This window comes from Canis aureus, chromosome 3, assembly GCF_053574225.1.
Source record: "Canis aureus isolate CA01 chromosome 3, VMU_Caureus_v.1.0, whole genome shotgun sequence".
Lineage (NCBI taxonomy): Eukaryota > Metazoa > Chordata > Mammalia > Carnivora > Canidae > Canis > Canis aureus.
In genome coordinates, this window is record NC_135613.1 from 32,649,275 (window position 1) to 32,664,146 (window position 14,872).

Sequence of the window (14,872 nt, forward strand, 5' to 3'; positions counted from 1 at the left end):
CGCCTTGCCCATGAGGAGGGGGCCACTGAGGTCACAGCCTGCACCCTCTGCTGGGCCCCAGGCCTGGCCCCGCAATGGCCCCCTGCACCCCGGGACTGAGGCTCCCATTGATAGAAGGCCAGGCCTGGACCTGCCCCTCTGGCTCTTGGCCCCAGCCCCAGGCTGTGGCAGCAAAGGGGGGGTCTGCCTCCCCTGTATGCCTCCAGCCACGCCCTAGGGCAGGAGGCTGCAGAACGGGGCAGACACGTGTCACATAGACCCACATGTTGGGGATGCCAGGCTGCCGGAAGGCCCCTTCTGCCGGGCAGGGGCCGGTCTGAGGGCCCCGTCCAGTTTGGGGGGGTAATGCGGGGACACTCCCGGCGGAAGGTCCCGTGATGAAACACAGCTTCACGGGTAATTGGCCCCACCAGCAGAGATCCCTGAGGGCCTAGCTGTTTTCCATAACGACCCTGCAGCTCTGCTGTAAACTCCTGGTGACAAAGGGCCTGTCCCCCGGGCTGCCAACGCTGGGGCTTGTTCTACCCCAGGAGCCCAGCTTGGTTCAGCCTCACCTTTCCATCCAGGGCCTGGTCTTACACCAAAGGCTGTCCTCCAGGGTGGAGGTGGCCAGAAGAGCTGGTGGCTGCCTCAGAGGCCCCCCTGAGGGCGGTACCACTTCAGGGAGTGCTGTCCCATCCCTACTGCAAGAGAGGTCCCAGACGATGGCTGGGTGTTCCCCACCCCCTGTCCAGGAGTCCTCATGGGCCTAATCACTGGGGTCCTGGTGGAAGACCCTCTGAATCCACTCTCTACCCCAGAAACCTGGCCTTCTGCCCCAAAGGCAGTGCTGGGGGTGGGAGCACCTGCCTTGCCTCCACAGGGGGTAGTGGGAGTTGGTCTAGTTCCCCTGGTCCCAGCCTTGGAGCTTCAGTGATCTCTGACACTCCGACCTTCCCACCTCCAGCCCCAGGGCAGTGTTGATGAGGGTGACCCACTAGGCATGCCCCTCCTCAGGGCTGTCAGGACCACTCACTCAGGAGGTGTGTGTGGGGGAAGGATGCACCTGGCCTGGCACCTGTGTTTTGGGGAGACTAAGGCATTGCTCACTAACAAAACTCAAAGGCATTTGCCGTTGGATGGGAGTGGGAGGAAGGGCTGCTCGCCGCTGACCCCTGTCTCAGGCCCACAGCCTGACGTCTGCATGCTGCCCCATCCTCTCAGTCACAGAGCTGCTTGGTGCTGCCCTGCATCAGAACCACCTGGCTCTGCCCAGAAATGTCGGGTTGGGGCTCGTGGGCATTCAGAAGCTCCCAGGAGGATGAGGGGTGGCTGCAGGAGGCCACAGCCAGTGTTCACTGAGCCCCCAGAGCCAGGATGTGGTGAGGACAGGGTGGCTCCCCACTCAGTTGTGACATCTGGGGCCACTGGGGAGGACAGGGACAGTCGCCTGTCAGGAAAGGGGCACCCGGGTAAGGGAGAAGTGAAATTTTGCCAGGTCGCAGGCCTGCGGGGTGGATGCCTTTTGCTTTTTGGCCACTCAGTGGAGCCTGGCCTGCTGTGACTACTCTGATCCTGTGGTCAGCTGGCCGAGGAGGACATCGTACTTTCCATTGACTCTAATGCTCACATGCACAGAAACACCCGGATCACAGTGAGCTCTGACGCAGAGTTAAGAGAGCACACTGTTTTCTACAGGAGGTTGAACGAGGAGCCAGATGGTGCTGTGACTGGCGCTCAGCATGCGAGAGACCTCGGCACGCGCTACTCCTGCACAGTGGGCAAGGGCGACACAAACTTGGCCAGCTGGGTGGCTGAAGAGCACTCCACCCTGGGTGGAAAGGCACAGCAGCAGCTGTGCTCTCTAACCAGAGCTCCAGGGGGGCACCAAAGTGCTCTGCGGCTCGGCCAGGTGGCCCCCAGCTAATGGAAACTTCGTTGACTGACTCCAGGGGCTCATGGCTTTGAAGAGAAAGTTTCTGGTCTGGCTGAGCACCTGCTCTCTGACCCTGCACTGACCGCTCACTCTTTTCCTTGCACTGTCCTACTTGAGTCCCAGAGAGAGTAAAAATGATCCAAAGTCAGACTATGGAAATGATTGATCTGCCATCTGGTGCTGGCAAGGGGTCCCAGGAGGGCAGCACATGCAGGATTCCCTAGCATCCTGTCCCTCGGCTTCAGACACATGGTCAGTTGGGACGTTCCCTGTGCTCTTGGAGTTGTCATGGGCAGATCCTGCCAGCAGGGCTGGGTCCCATGACCCCCAGGTGCTGCTGAGCTCTGCCCATGAACATCTTCCAGACCCTGAGCTTGAGGCTTTTGGTCCTAACCACGCAGCTGTGGGCCACCACCAGTTCTTGGCAGCTGCAAGATCCCAGCACTTGCCCTGTGCAGAGGTGCTGTGAGGGCAGGCTTGGGACCCTTGCCCACACAGGTCTCTCTGGGGGCAGGACACCCCATTCCTCAAGGATGTATGTGGACAAAGGGGCAGTGGGGTAAGGCTTGGAGCCTCTGGCCTCTTGCAAGGGAAGAGCTGTGGTGTCAGAGCCCAGAGTGATCAGCCTGGGCCCAGCCCCCACAGCACATCAGGCCTGTGCCGTTCTGACCTAGAAGGTGGCAGCTGCACCGGGTGCCAGGATCACTGGAGGAACCGCCACATGAAGGCTCTGGCCCAGCCCACCTGCTGGGTGTGGATGTTGCCATGGCACCGCAGACAGGGTGGGACAGGAGAGACAGGGACAAGGAAAGGAAGGTCTGACCTGGGAGGGTGACAAAGGCCACCCTCACGCTGGGGGGCACAGGCTGGTGGCAGAGTTGGCCTGAGGGGGCCCAGCCTCCAGCCACCAGTCCTGGCTGGTGCCAAGGCCTGCCTGGGTGGGGCAGGTGGGACAAAGGACTATTGTGTTGGGGCTCCTGGCTACTTCCTGCATGGCAGCCAGTCGCAGCTGCCCTCAGGGTCTCTGCACCCCTGAGGCTCAGCCATGGCCTGGAAACTGGGCTGATGGGGGTCCTACCTCAGTACCAGGGGATTGCCCCACCCCTTGGGCTGTACTGGGTACAGGGAGGGAGAGCCATGGAACCTCTAGAGCCTTGGACGCAGGGGGCGGGGGACTCTGCTAGGACTTAGCCAGCTCTGGGTTCTGAGGGGACCCAAGCTCAAAGATGCCTGCTCAGGTCCCTCCAGTTCTGGTTGGGCCAGGCTTCTCCTCTACACATGCTGAGTGGCTTCCTGCAGCTTCAGGCTTCTCCATCTGACTCACCTTCTGGCTACAGCAGAGCCAACCCCTGGGGCAGGTGTAGACTCTGGGGCCAGCTACCAGCCCACATATGCTCCACTTGGGCAGCTGTCTCTGGGGTCAATGCCCCTCATGGGAGAGGAGGGTGCAGACGCAGTCACTCACCTTGGGCGGGGGGTGGGGTGGGGTATGGATGGGGAAGGGGCTCCCCTCAGTAATGCCCTAGAACACATTGAGAAACTGGGAAGAAGTTCAAGTCACAGGCCCAGCAGAGCTGGACGCTAGTGTTTGGGGTTGGATTTGGACATTGTGCCCAGGACAAGAGCTCTCCCACGGGGCCCCAGCACTGCCTCCTCAGGGTCTCCCACGTTGGTGTTTCCCAGCTTCCTCACCGTCCCCTCACACCCTGAGCTGTCTGAGGAGCAGTTGTCCCTTTCCACCTCCGCAGAAGGTTGCAGGGGCACGTGTATTTGGTGAGGATGGGGCTGTAGCAGCCATGCCTCCAGCCTTGCCCAGCAGCTTGGCTTCCAGCCCCTGACCCAGGTGCTCCCTCCTGCCCTGCGGACAGGGAAGCACAGCCTGGCATGCATGTGGCACTGCCATAACTAGACACTGCGCCGAGGGGGCCCTTCTTCACCCACCTTCTTATCTATTTCCGTGCCTTCAAGCCCTGGCTCTTCTCACCTGGTACGAGGCCCAGGGACCTGCTCACTACTCCAAGCTCAGAGGACCAGGGCTGCCTCTCCAGCCCTGTGTGGCTAAGCTGGAGGACTGGTCACCTCAGAAGACCTCCGACATGCCCACAGATGGGGTGAAGGTTAGCTCCACACTGGGGACCCCTCTCCAAATCTCCTGGATAAATCCTGGCCACCCCTCCCCCATAATCCTGCTCTGGACCACCATCTCAGGGCCTGGCGGTGACACCCACAGGCCCCCCAACTCTGATGCGTTCTCCTGCAATCCGACTCAGTCCTGATCTTGACGCTTTTTGCCTGAGACCCTGTAGCACCTGTGTTGTCCCTGTGTCCCTCTTCCTGAAAGCCACACCTGGTCCTGCCATCCAGATAACATCAGAAGGCTGAAAACCTGTGTCCACTGTACTTTTGCCACGTACAACTGTCCCTGTACTGTCCATTTACTTCTCCTGGTCCCAACTGTCCATTTACTTCTTGAGTGCTCACCCATCCAATCGTCTACAGCCACTGTCACTGAGGTCCCCAGAGGCTTCTGGGATGTCAAATCCACGTCAGCCCTCAGACCTCCTGGGCTCAGCCTGTCAGCAGCTGGTCACTGTGTGTTTTCAGAGCCTCTGCTCCACTAGGCCACCATGAGAGGGGAGTGGGTGCAGGTGGAGACCAGGAGCCTGAGCACAGAGCCCTTGGCATCGCAACATCTGGAGGCTGGAGGGGAATCAGAACATTCTTCCCCAGGGTCCAGTGGTTTCAGCCCAGATGCCCTGTTGTTTCTGATTGGGCAGGTGGAATTTGAGTGGGAATTTCTCAAGTGGAGAGTCCATGCTGGCTGTAGGAAGTCAGCTGAGAACCTGGGCAGGAGATATACTGGTTGGAATGGAGGCCACAGTCAGAGTCCACTGTGCCGGGAGGAGTCCCGGGATTCCTGGTTGGGAAGTGATTGGCAGACTCATAGTGGAGACAGAGGAGCAAGAAGGAGAGTGAGGAGCCCTGAAAGCAAGGGAGAGAGAGCCCCAGGAAGGAGAATGTGGCCAGCACCAAGCTGCTTCTTGGCAACAGTGGAAGGAGGAGGCTCTGAGGCCAAGCCACTCACTGAAAATAACCAAAATGCTGAGCTGTCTTATTAAAGCTTTGGTGAGCCATGGAATTGGTAAGGGCATTTCAGGCTGCAACAAAAGGAAAATTGTCACCTTGAGAGGTAAATGTGCACAAAGGCCACTGTCCTGTGGGATCAGATGTGAGTTTTTGTTCTGATGGTCTTGAGGAGCTGGGGGATAGAAATGAAAGCTCAGGGTCCCCACTAAGTGAGCATGTGGGTCTAACAGAACACTCTCCCCACAGAGAGCAGGGAGCTCTCCACTCCCAAGGTCTCCAGTGAAGAGGAGGTATAAGTACTACCCAGTCCAAGTGCTGGGATCTTCCTCAAGTCAAGGTAATCCCTGAGCAGGCAGGGCCCCGGTGCCTAGCAGAAGAAAAACGAACCAGGAAGGCACCTTTACCCGAGGCATCAAATCATTCCTGCAAATAAGTTTTCAAGTATAATGACTGGCACACAAAGATAACCAGGCGTGCAAGACTATAAGGCACCATGAGCAAGAGTCAGCAGAAACAACAGAGATCAAAAGATTTGCAAGAATCTCAGATTTTGGAATTATTAGATGCAGACCAAAAAAAAAAAAAATTTACTATGTTGAAAAAGAAAAAAGAAGACAAGTTTAGTATCTTCAGGCAGCTGGAACTTATAAAATTTATAGTAGATTAAAAAAACAAATGAACATTTAGAAATGAAAACACTTCATAAACACAATTTAAAATTCAATGGATAGACTTAACATCAGGTTAAAAGTAGCTGAAAAGAGGGTGGTTGGCTGGCTCAGTCAGTGGAGCATGTGGCTCTCGATCTTGGGGTTCTGAGTTCGAGCCCCACATTCAGCATAGAAGTTACTTAAAAATAAAATCTTTTTAAAAATCTTTTTTTTAGGGCAACCTGGGTGGCTCAGCGGTTTAGCGCCGCCTTCAGCCCAGGGTGTGATCCTGGAGACCGGGGATCTAGTCCCACGTCGGGCTCCCTGCGTGGAGCCTGCTTCTCCCTCTGCCTGTGTCTCTGCCTGTGTCTCTGCCTCTATCTCTCTCTCTGTGTCTCTTGTGAATAAATAAATAAATATCTTTTAAAAATAAAATCTTTTTTATTTTTTTTAATTTTTTATTTTTTTAAAATTTTTTATTTATTTATGATAGTCATACAGAGAGAGAGAGAGGGGCAGAGACACAGGCAAAGGGAGAAGCAGGCTCCATGCACCGGGAGCCCGATGTGGGATTCGATCCTGGGTCTCCAGGTCGCGCCCTCGGCCAAAGGCAGGCGCCAAACCGCTGCGTCACCCAGGGATCCCTAAAATCTTTTTTAAAAAAAGATTTATTTATTTGAGAGAGAGAGAGAGCAAAAGCAGTGGGGGGGGGGCAGAGGGGGAGAAAGAGAGAGAGAGTGAATCCTTAAGCAGACTCCCTGCTGAGCACAGAGCCTGAGGCAAGGTTCAATGTCAGGACCCTGAGATCATGACCTGAGCCAAAATCAGGAGTCAGCCACTTAACTCACTGAGCTACCCAGCTGCTTCCAAAATGAATAAAATCTTAAAAAAAAAAAAAAAAAAAAAAAAAAAGTAGCTGAAAACAATTGGAATGCAGGTAAGAAGAAATTATCCAGAATGCAGGCAAGAAATGGAAAAAAAGATGCAAAAAATACAGAAGGAAGGGAAAGATGTATAGGTATATATAAAACATACAGAATTGGAAGAGGAGAGAATGAAAGACATTAATACTTGAAAGGATACTGTCTGAAAACTTTCTGAAGCTGTTCAAGGCCATCAAAATACGGATTCAGGAAGCCCAGTGAATCTCCAATAGGTTAAATAAACAGAAACCCACACCTTGTCATTGAAGTGAACCCCCCCAGAAAACCAAGGACAAAACATTAAGAGCAACCAGAGAAAAACAAGACATCAACAGTGGGCGTGACTGTTGATGTCTGGACAGTGATGATGGAAACAGGTGAGGGTGGAGCCCCAACCAGAATGTCTTTTCTCAGAACAAAGGGGGAATACAGCTAAACAAACAAAAGCCAAGAGAGAAGAACTGGGATAATTTGCCACCAGCAGCCTTCCATAAAAGAACCACCAAGGACGCACACCTGAAGGAGAATGATTCCAGGTAGGAGGCTGGAGGTGTAAAAGGCAGGTCAATCTGAATTAATTTTCACTTCACACAACAATGATAATGACAATGAGCAACAGGACTCAAAGGTAATTGAAATTGAAACACAAGACACAAAAAAAACAAAAAAAAAAAAAAAAAAAGAAACACAAGACAATAAAAAAAGCCCCACTGATGGAAAAACCTTGTTGAGGAGGTCAGGGTCAACATCACAGTGACAGCAGACACCCTGGCATGGCATGATGGGAGTGCTGCACCTCTGTGGAACTCCCCAAATCCGCACACGGTCTAACCATGAGAGAATTCTCAGAGCACCCAAATCAAGGCGGGTCCCACAAGGCACTTGACCAGTACCCCTCAGGACAGGCAAGGTCAACAAGAACAAGAGAGATGGTCACAACCCAAAGGAACCTAAGGACATGTGGTGACTAAATGTCATGTGAGATTCTGAATGGGATCCTGGGACAGAAAGAGGATATTTTGGAGAAACTAAGGAGATCTGACTAAGGCGTGGACTTTAGATAATAGGAATGTATTGACACTGGTTCATTGTGGCAGATGCTTCCCACTAGGGAAGAATAATAATGGGGAAGTTGGGGGTGGGGTTGACAGGAACTTGGTACTATTTTTGCAACTTCTCTATATATTCGAAAATACTGGAACTAAAAAGTTTATTTAAACATATATTAAATAAATAAATAAACATACATATATATATGTATCTGTGTCTCTGCCATGAGTCTCATTTATTCATGAATGAATAAATAAAACCTTTTTAAAAAGAATAAAAAATAAATATATTTTTAAGATTTTATTTATTCATTCATGAGAGACACAGAGAGAGACAGACACAGGCAGAGGGAGAAGAAGGCTCCATGCAGGGAGCCCGATGTAGGACTCGATCCCGGGACTCCGGTATCACGCCCTGAACCAAAGGCAGACCTTCAACCGCTGAGCCACCCAGGCTTCCCTATTTAAACATTCTTTGAAGAATCCTCAGGGCCAGATAGGGAAGGGCTTCTGGGTCTTGCCCCTGAGAGATTGAGGGAGCCCAGGAGATGGACCCCCACCTTGGATAGCCAAGGCCAGCTGTGTGAAAGGTGAACCCCAGGAGCAGGCCCTGGAGGGAAAAGGTCTGGGGAGCCAGGCAGCCATTTGGCATCTGACCAGGGGTGTCAGGCTGATGACACAGCTTCCTCCGACTTCCCTTGCACAGGAATCTCCAGAGGTGGGTGTCAGAAAGCAGGTTCTGATGGAGCTCATCGGCAGAACCCACCCTGGTGCTGCCAGCCTCGTCCTTGAGCATATCCTGAGTTGTGGGGTTCTGGACAAGGGCACTCCCAGATCAAACCATTTGGATCAAACCAAGAGCTCTTCCAAGGATGCTGGAACCTCAGAGCTGTGAGCACTGAGTATGCACCCCCAGTCACCATTTCAGGGGACTCAGCAGGTTCACAGATGTGAAGCACCTGCTAAAACCAGAACTTCCAGGAGGAAGCCAGGCAGCCATGGAAATGGGGCCTTAAGGCCATGGGGGCTCAGCTCTGTTCATGGCCCTCCCTTCTCATGGCCTCTCTTCCAACCTGCAGAGGGAGCTCTGGAGACTCAGGGCCTGAAGGGGGCAGGTGTTGGGGCGGGGGGATCCCAAGACGTCCAAGTGCCCTGCACTTCCAGAGGCCCTGAGCAAAGACTGCTTGTGGTCTGAGCAACTGGTGGGTGGTCCTATTTGTCTTGGGGAAGGACAGCAACACGAACTGACCACAGGCCTGGGGCCTTGGTGTGGACCCCCTGGAGGGGGTGGCGAGGAGTGTCTGCACCCCATCTCTCTCAGAGCCCCTCGGCTGAGGACCCCTTGAAACCTCCTTGCTGGAGAAGCCTGGGGCGAGGTGATGGTGGGGGAAGACCAGCTCAACCCTGCCATACCCTGACCTCAGCCAGCCTGCCCCCTACCCTGAGGACCCCTGGCCTCCCTCTCTGCTCAGCTCTCATTTCTAACAGGCCAAGGCTCTGGCAGGGACGGCTTCCTGGGCTGGGGAGGGCCCCCTGCCGCCTCCTCCCGTGCCATCACCTAGAGCTCTATCTCCTGGTCATAACTGACAGGAGTCTGAGGCAGGTTCCGGGCCTGTCCTTCTGCACAAAGTTCCCCTGTGTGGTGTCTGACCCCCTGCCTGTCACAGCAGTGGCTCTGGCTTTGCTCACCAGTGGTCATGAATAGCAATTTTCTTGTTCATGGTTCTCTTGAAAGGAAAAGCGGTTCCCTGTCCTCCCCACGCACCTCACACACTCGCATCTGTCACCATTTTTGGTGTCTGTTTTGGCAGGTGGGGGGCTAACAGGCTGGCTCCCCTCCTTTCCACACTTTGTTCATCTTGTGTGGCCCTAACACGTGTTTCTACAAGCAGCTGGGTGCCTTTCAGTGGAGATTGAGCCCTGGGGGCTGCCCAGCTCCCCTTTGCCTCCTCCCCATGCCCAGCACTCAGTTCTCAGGCACGGCTGAGACCTTCTGCCCTTGATCATCTGATTCTGTGGTCTTGGAGCAGGTCTTTCATTTGGCCTCCTCTCCTGACCCTGGACACTTCTGACCTCTGAACCTGGCCAGGCCCCAGTCTGTCTGTGCTCTGTCTCTGGTCCCCAGACAGAATGCTCTGCGTGCTAGCAGCTCCCAGACACTACCCACCTGCCACACCATGTCCATGGACCCATGGACCCATGTGGACCCACTCCATGTTCACTGGGGGCCCTCTGTCCTTCCAGTACCAGCCGTCCCCTTGCACTCTCTCCAGCCCCAGCCCTCAGGACAGCTGGCTGCACCCAGACCTGGAGATCCTTCTGGCCTGTGTTGCTGCCTGCTCTAACCACCACTGTCTCTCTTGGGTCAGTGCTGTGACCCTGGCTGGCCCCGCAGTGACCTCAAGGGCCAAAGGCTCAGCTCCACTTGCCGCAAGTGCAGACACACTGACCCCTGGTCCCTGGCAGGCTCTCCCCACTCAGAGCCTGCCTTTGCCTCTTCCTGAGGGCTCATCAGCCCCCTCACCTCTCGGCTTCTTTGCTCACATGTTACCTCAGTGAGGCCCAGATCATCTGCTAACTCAGAGCCTGGTCCACACTCCACCTAGCACTCATTTGCACAGTCTGATGTAGCTCTCACTACATCGTTCAGGGCCAACCAGGAGATGAGGTACAGCCATATGTAGATGGCACCACTGGTGTTTGCAGAATGAATGAATGAATGAATGAATGAATGAATGATGCTGGAGTGCCAGCTCCACCTGGATGTCGAGGTGTACTTCCGGGGCACTCACAACTGGGAAGGGGGATGCCGGTGGCCCCAGGCCAGCACTTTGGGGTCAGAGGACAAAGGGAAGTTTTGGGTTCAAGACACAGCAGCAGCAGCTTTTTTGCATCTGTTGGGCAGATGTCTGGGCAGTGTCTGGGCACCAGTCCTGTGACCTTTCCCCATGTGGAGGCAAAAAGACAGCAAGACGTACAAGGTCAGCTTGTGGCCAGCACTGGCTTTACTTCAAGTGGCCTTGGAGTTGACCCTGGCACTAACCTCCCTCATTCCTGAAGGCAGGGGTGGCCCCGGGCTCTGGCCTCCTTCTGAGGCCCAGTCCAGGACCACGTGGGCAAACCTTGGAAGGTGTCGGATGCTCCCAATGGCCCTACCAACAGGGGTGACTTTGCATCCTGGAAGCCCCCACTCTGACTCCTGCCGCCCAACCCTGCCCGAGGGCCACAGAACGGCAGCAGCATTTGTGTGGTGGTTCAGATTTGGTTTTCAAATCACCAGCTGCAGCCGGCATTAGCATCTAATTTGAGTGAAAATTCTCAGATTCAGGGCAGAGGGTGGGGCTCCAGAGCTAAAGGGATGATGGGGGGCCTTCGCAGTGTGTGGGAAACTTGCCTATCAGCCCCCAGACAGTGCTGGGAGGATGCAGGGCACATCCCCCCTCCCTCCCACCCTCGACACCCTGACTAGGGTTCTGGGCCAGCCGGGCTGGCGAGCATGGATGTCTGCCAGGCCCCCCACCCCTCCAGGCCCAGCTTAGCTGCAGTGGTGATGCTGCTTCCTGCCTCCTCTCACCCCTGACCTGCCTTCAGCCACGGTCACAGTTCTGGAGAGTCCACTGCCTGTACCCCACAATCCCACTTGGCCTCCCTGAACCTCAGAGGTGGCACAGAGATGGGGCAGCCCCAGCACAGCACCCGGCGGGGATAGGGAATGCTGCTGGCCACTCCTGCCTGCAGTTGGTTCTCGGGTCCACTCCCACCCGGTGTCCTCAGTGGCCCCCAGGGCCTGTAGGAGACAGCGAAGCCCCAAGTGGCCCTCTGCCCCACTCACAACCATCTGGCTCTACCTGACCCTCGCTCCCAGCCACAGCCTTCCTGGTGGCTTCCCTGGAGACACACTGCCTCTCTTCTGGAAGGTTCTCCTTCTCGCTTATGGATGAGCCCTCGAGACTTGGGGCACCCCACCCCCCAGCAGGCAGGAAGCAAGGGTTCAGGAAATACGAGTCAGAAGAGGGAGGAGGAGGTCAGGTGGGGTCAGTAAGAGGTCAGATGAGGTCAGTGGGAAGGTCAGCAAGGTCAAGTGGGGTCTTTAGCAAGAAGGTCAGGTGGCATCAGTGAGGTCAGGGGGCTCAGCCAGAGGTTATGTGAAGTGAGTGAGGTCAGGTGGGGCCAACGAGGTCTGATGAGGTAGGTGAGAAGTTCAGGAGGGGGTGAGCCATGAGGTCAAATGAAGTCAGTGAGAGGGTCAGGCAGGGTCAGTGAGGAGGTCACCCTCTTCCATCCTGTCTCCTGGCCTCCCACCTGGGGATACCCCATCCTCCTGGGTGGCCCCTTGGTTGTTACTGTCCTGTGCTTCCTGCAGGGGCCTGTCCTAGGGGGTGTCCTCCAGGATCCAGCTGTGGAGAGACTGGAAGTATAGGTCTTGTCCCATACCCCAAGTTAGATCCAAATATGACTACAGGGAACAGGGACTCAGGGGCTGGTCCAGAGGGACGTGGGAGTGACTGTAAGGAGGAGCCTAGAGGTTAGGTTCTGTGGGTGAGGCCTCTCCTAACTCTCCCCCTGAGCCAGAGGCAGATCTTGGAGCCATGCCAGCTCCTCCCACAGATGCCCATCTGCAGGCCAGCAGGAGAGAGGACGTCATGGCCTCAAGTCTTGTGCTTTGAGGTGAACAGGGAGGCAGTTCCTTGGGCCTTCAGATGAGGTACCCGGGAGGTACCAGGGGGTGACGGGCAGCAAGAGGGCCGAGGTCCTGGGCTCCTCTTGCTCCTGTGGTGGGTGGGCAAGGGGTCAGGAAAGGCCATGGCTCTTGCCCTGCTACAGGATTACCCTGAGAGGCCTCCAGAGAGTCAGTGGCTTGTTTGGGAAGTTGCTCTGGAACCAGTGTCTGGTCTGAGCAGACTGCCTTGCAGGCCATGGAGGCAAAACTATCCAGACACCCCATATTTATCAGGTCAGGTAGCATCAGGGGAGGAGGGGTGGCTGTGGTAATCCCAAGCAGGACAGAGCTGCAACCTGGTGCCGGAAGGCGGGGCATCCAGGAAGCACCCCTCCCCCCTCTATGGTGCTCCCCTCATGGGGCCACTTGTCTGATGCAACTTGGGTCCCAGGAAAGGCAGGCGTCAGCTGGGCTGTTGCCAGGGCAGGGAGAGAGCTCTGCAGTCCTGCACCACCGGGCACCCCAGCCCCCGGGGAGGGGCCTGCCCCCTGTTCCTCTGGGCAGAGCCCTGACTCCACGTGGGGGAACTGGCATGGCCAGGCTCCTTCTGCGCCCGCAGGCCCTTGGGGCCTTGCCGAGCTGCCTGGGCCCCTCGGATGGAGAAAGCAAGCTAACGAGGCCGCTGGGCCCAGCTCACCCCCTCCACCTCAGTAATTGGTCTCCAAAGGCAGAAGAGTGTCACGGAGACGCCTGAGGCTGCCACCAGGGATAGGGCTCCAGAAAATTACCACCCTCTTTTTCCACTCACTGGAGGCTGATCGTGCTCTGGGGCCGCCCACCCGGCACCAGGCAGCTTTGTTTTTGAGACGCACACAGGAGGAGAGGCTGGCTCCCCTGTTTCCAGGGGCACAGATGCATTCCCAGCTGAGCCTTCCAGGTCTGCTCAAGCAGAAAGGACGAGGGCAGCCGCGCCATGGCCCTGAGCCGCACCTGGATCCTGGTCTGCCGGGGTTTGCTTTGGGGGGTGTTTACCAAGGGAGAATTTTTAAACTGAGGTGACATTCACACAACATGAAACTAACCGTTTTAAAGTGAACAACTCTGTGGCATTTAGTGGCCTCAAAATGTTGTGCAAGCGCCATCTGCATCTAGTTCCAGAACATTTTATCCCCCTGAAGGAAAACCCGCTAGATAACCCTCCGGCCCAGGTAACCGCTGCCATGCCTCCATGTCTATGCCCTTGCCTGTCTGCACACTTCCCAGCAGCGGCCCCCACAAGGGCTGAGTTTGGTGTCTCCTGCCCCCATGTTGCTGACTGGCACCTGCAAGGACCCCCATCCTCCCACCCTCCCTTGGGTCAGACAGCAGGAAATGTGGGGCCCCTTCAGATGATTCGTTCATAGGCCTGATGCCTGTGGGCAGCAGATGGAGATCCCAGCAGCACTGGGACTGGGGTCCAGGGGCAGCAGGGCTGCAGAGGCCACTGTGCACCTGGATGGGAGGGGGGCACTGGGGTGAAGCCTCGAAAATCTGAGGCAGGGCAGATTTGGGGAGAGATGCGGAGGATTTTTCACATAACAGACAAACATTATGGCCACCCAGACCAGACCCTAGGGTGTCAGCGACCCAGAGGCCAGCTCTCGTGGGCTTCTCGGATATGAGGGGTAATTTGTGAGGAGAGTCTGTGCTCTTTGACCCATTCACTGGCACACATGAAGGGCACCAAAGTCCTGGGTCCCTGAAATGTGAGCACAGCAGTTGGGAAGTTTACAAAATGCTGACGAGACGCGTCAGGGCTTTGCTGACCCTCCCACCATGTGTGCAACGCTGCCTAGAACCTGGGTGGGTCTGTGGCTGTCATCAGACCCATGGCTCCTCCAGGTCTGGATTTGGCATTTCCAAAGACACTCGGAAACTCTGTCCCAGGAATCCAGCACCCCTGGATAGCCCCGGGTCTGGATGTAGCCGCTGGGAAGGGCCCTGGGGACTGGCCTTGGCCTGCATGTGAGTGGGAGGAAGAGGAGGGAGACAGGCGCTGGTGGGAAGGTAGGGGAGCATCAGGGCATGGCTGGGAGGCCTCTGTGACCTTGGCTGCAGGAGGGAGGAGCCCGCGGTGGGTTCTGGAGGTGCAGCGTGGAGAGGCAGTGAAGGCTTTGTGAGAAGGGCTGCAGAGCAACAGGCAGAAACCGGAGACTGCAGCCAAGGAGGTTCTGTTGAAAGGTGAAGGTGGCCGGCATGGTGTGGGCCAAGGTGGACCTGTGAGGGTAGGGCCCCCAGGATGCCCCTGAACAGGTCCACTGGGGCTCCCCTTGGCCAGGAGCACAGCGTCCACCCTGAGGGAAGGCTCCAGCCTGACCACAGGCTGAGAGGAGGCCAAACACCAGGTGTCTCCTCACAGCCCTGTCAGCAGGGACCTGAGAAGGCAGACGGTGGGCAGGTAGGCCGCGCCCCAGGAGTCAGGGGCAAACCCCGGAAGGTGTCACAGGAGGGGAGGAGTGGGGTTCACAAGTCCCACAGCGTCTTGCTGGATCCAGCCCCAGGGGCGGCCGGTGGCCCATGCTCCCGGGGCTGGAGAGGAATAGTACAGA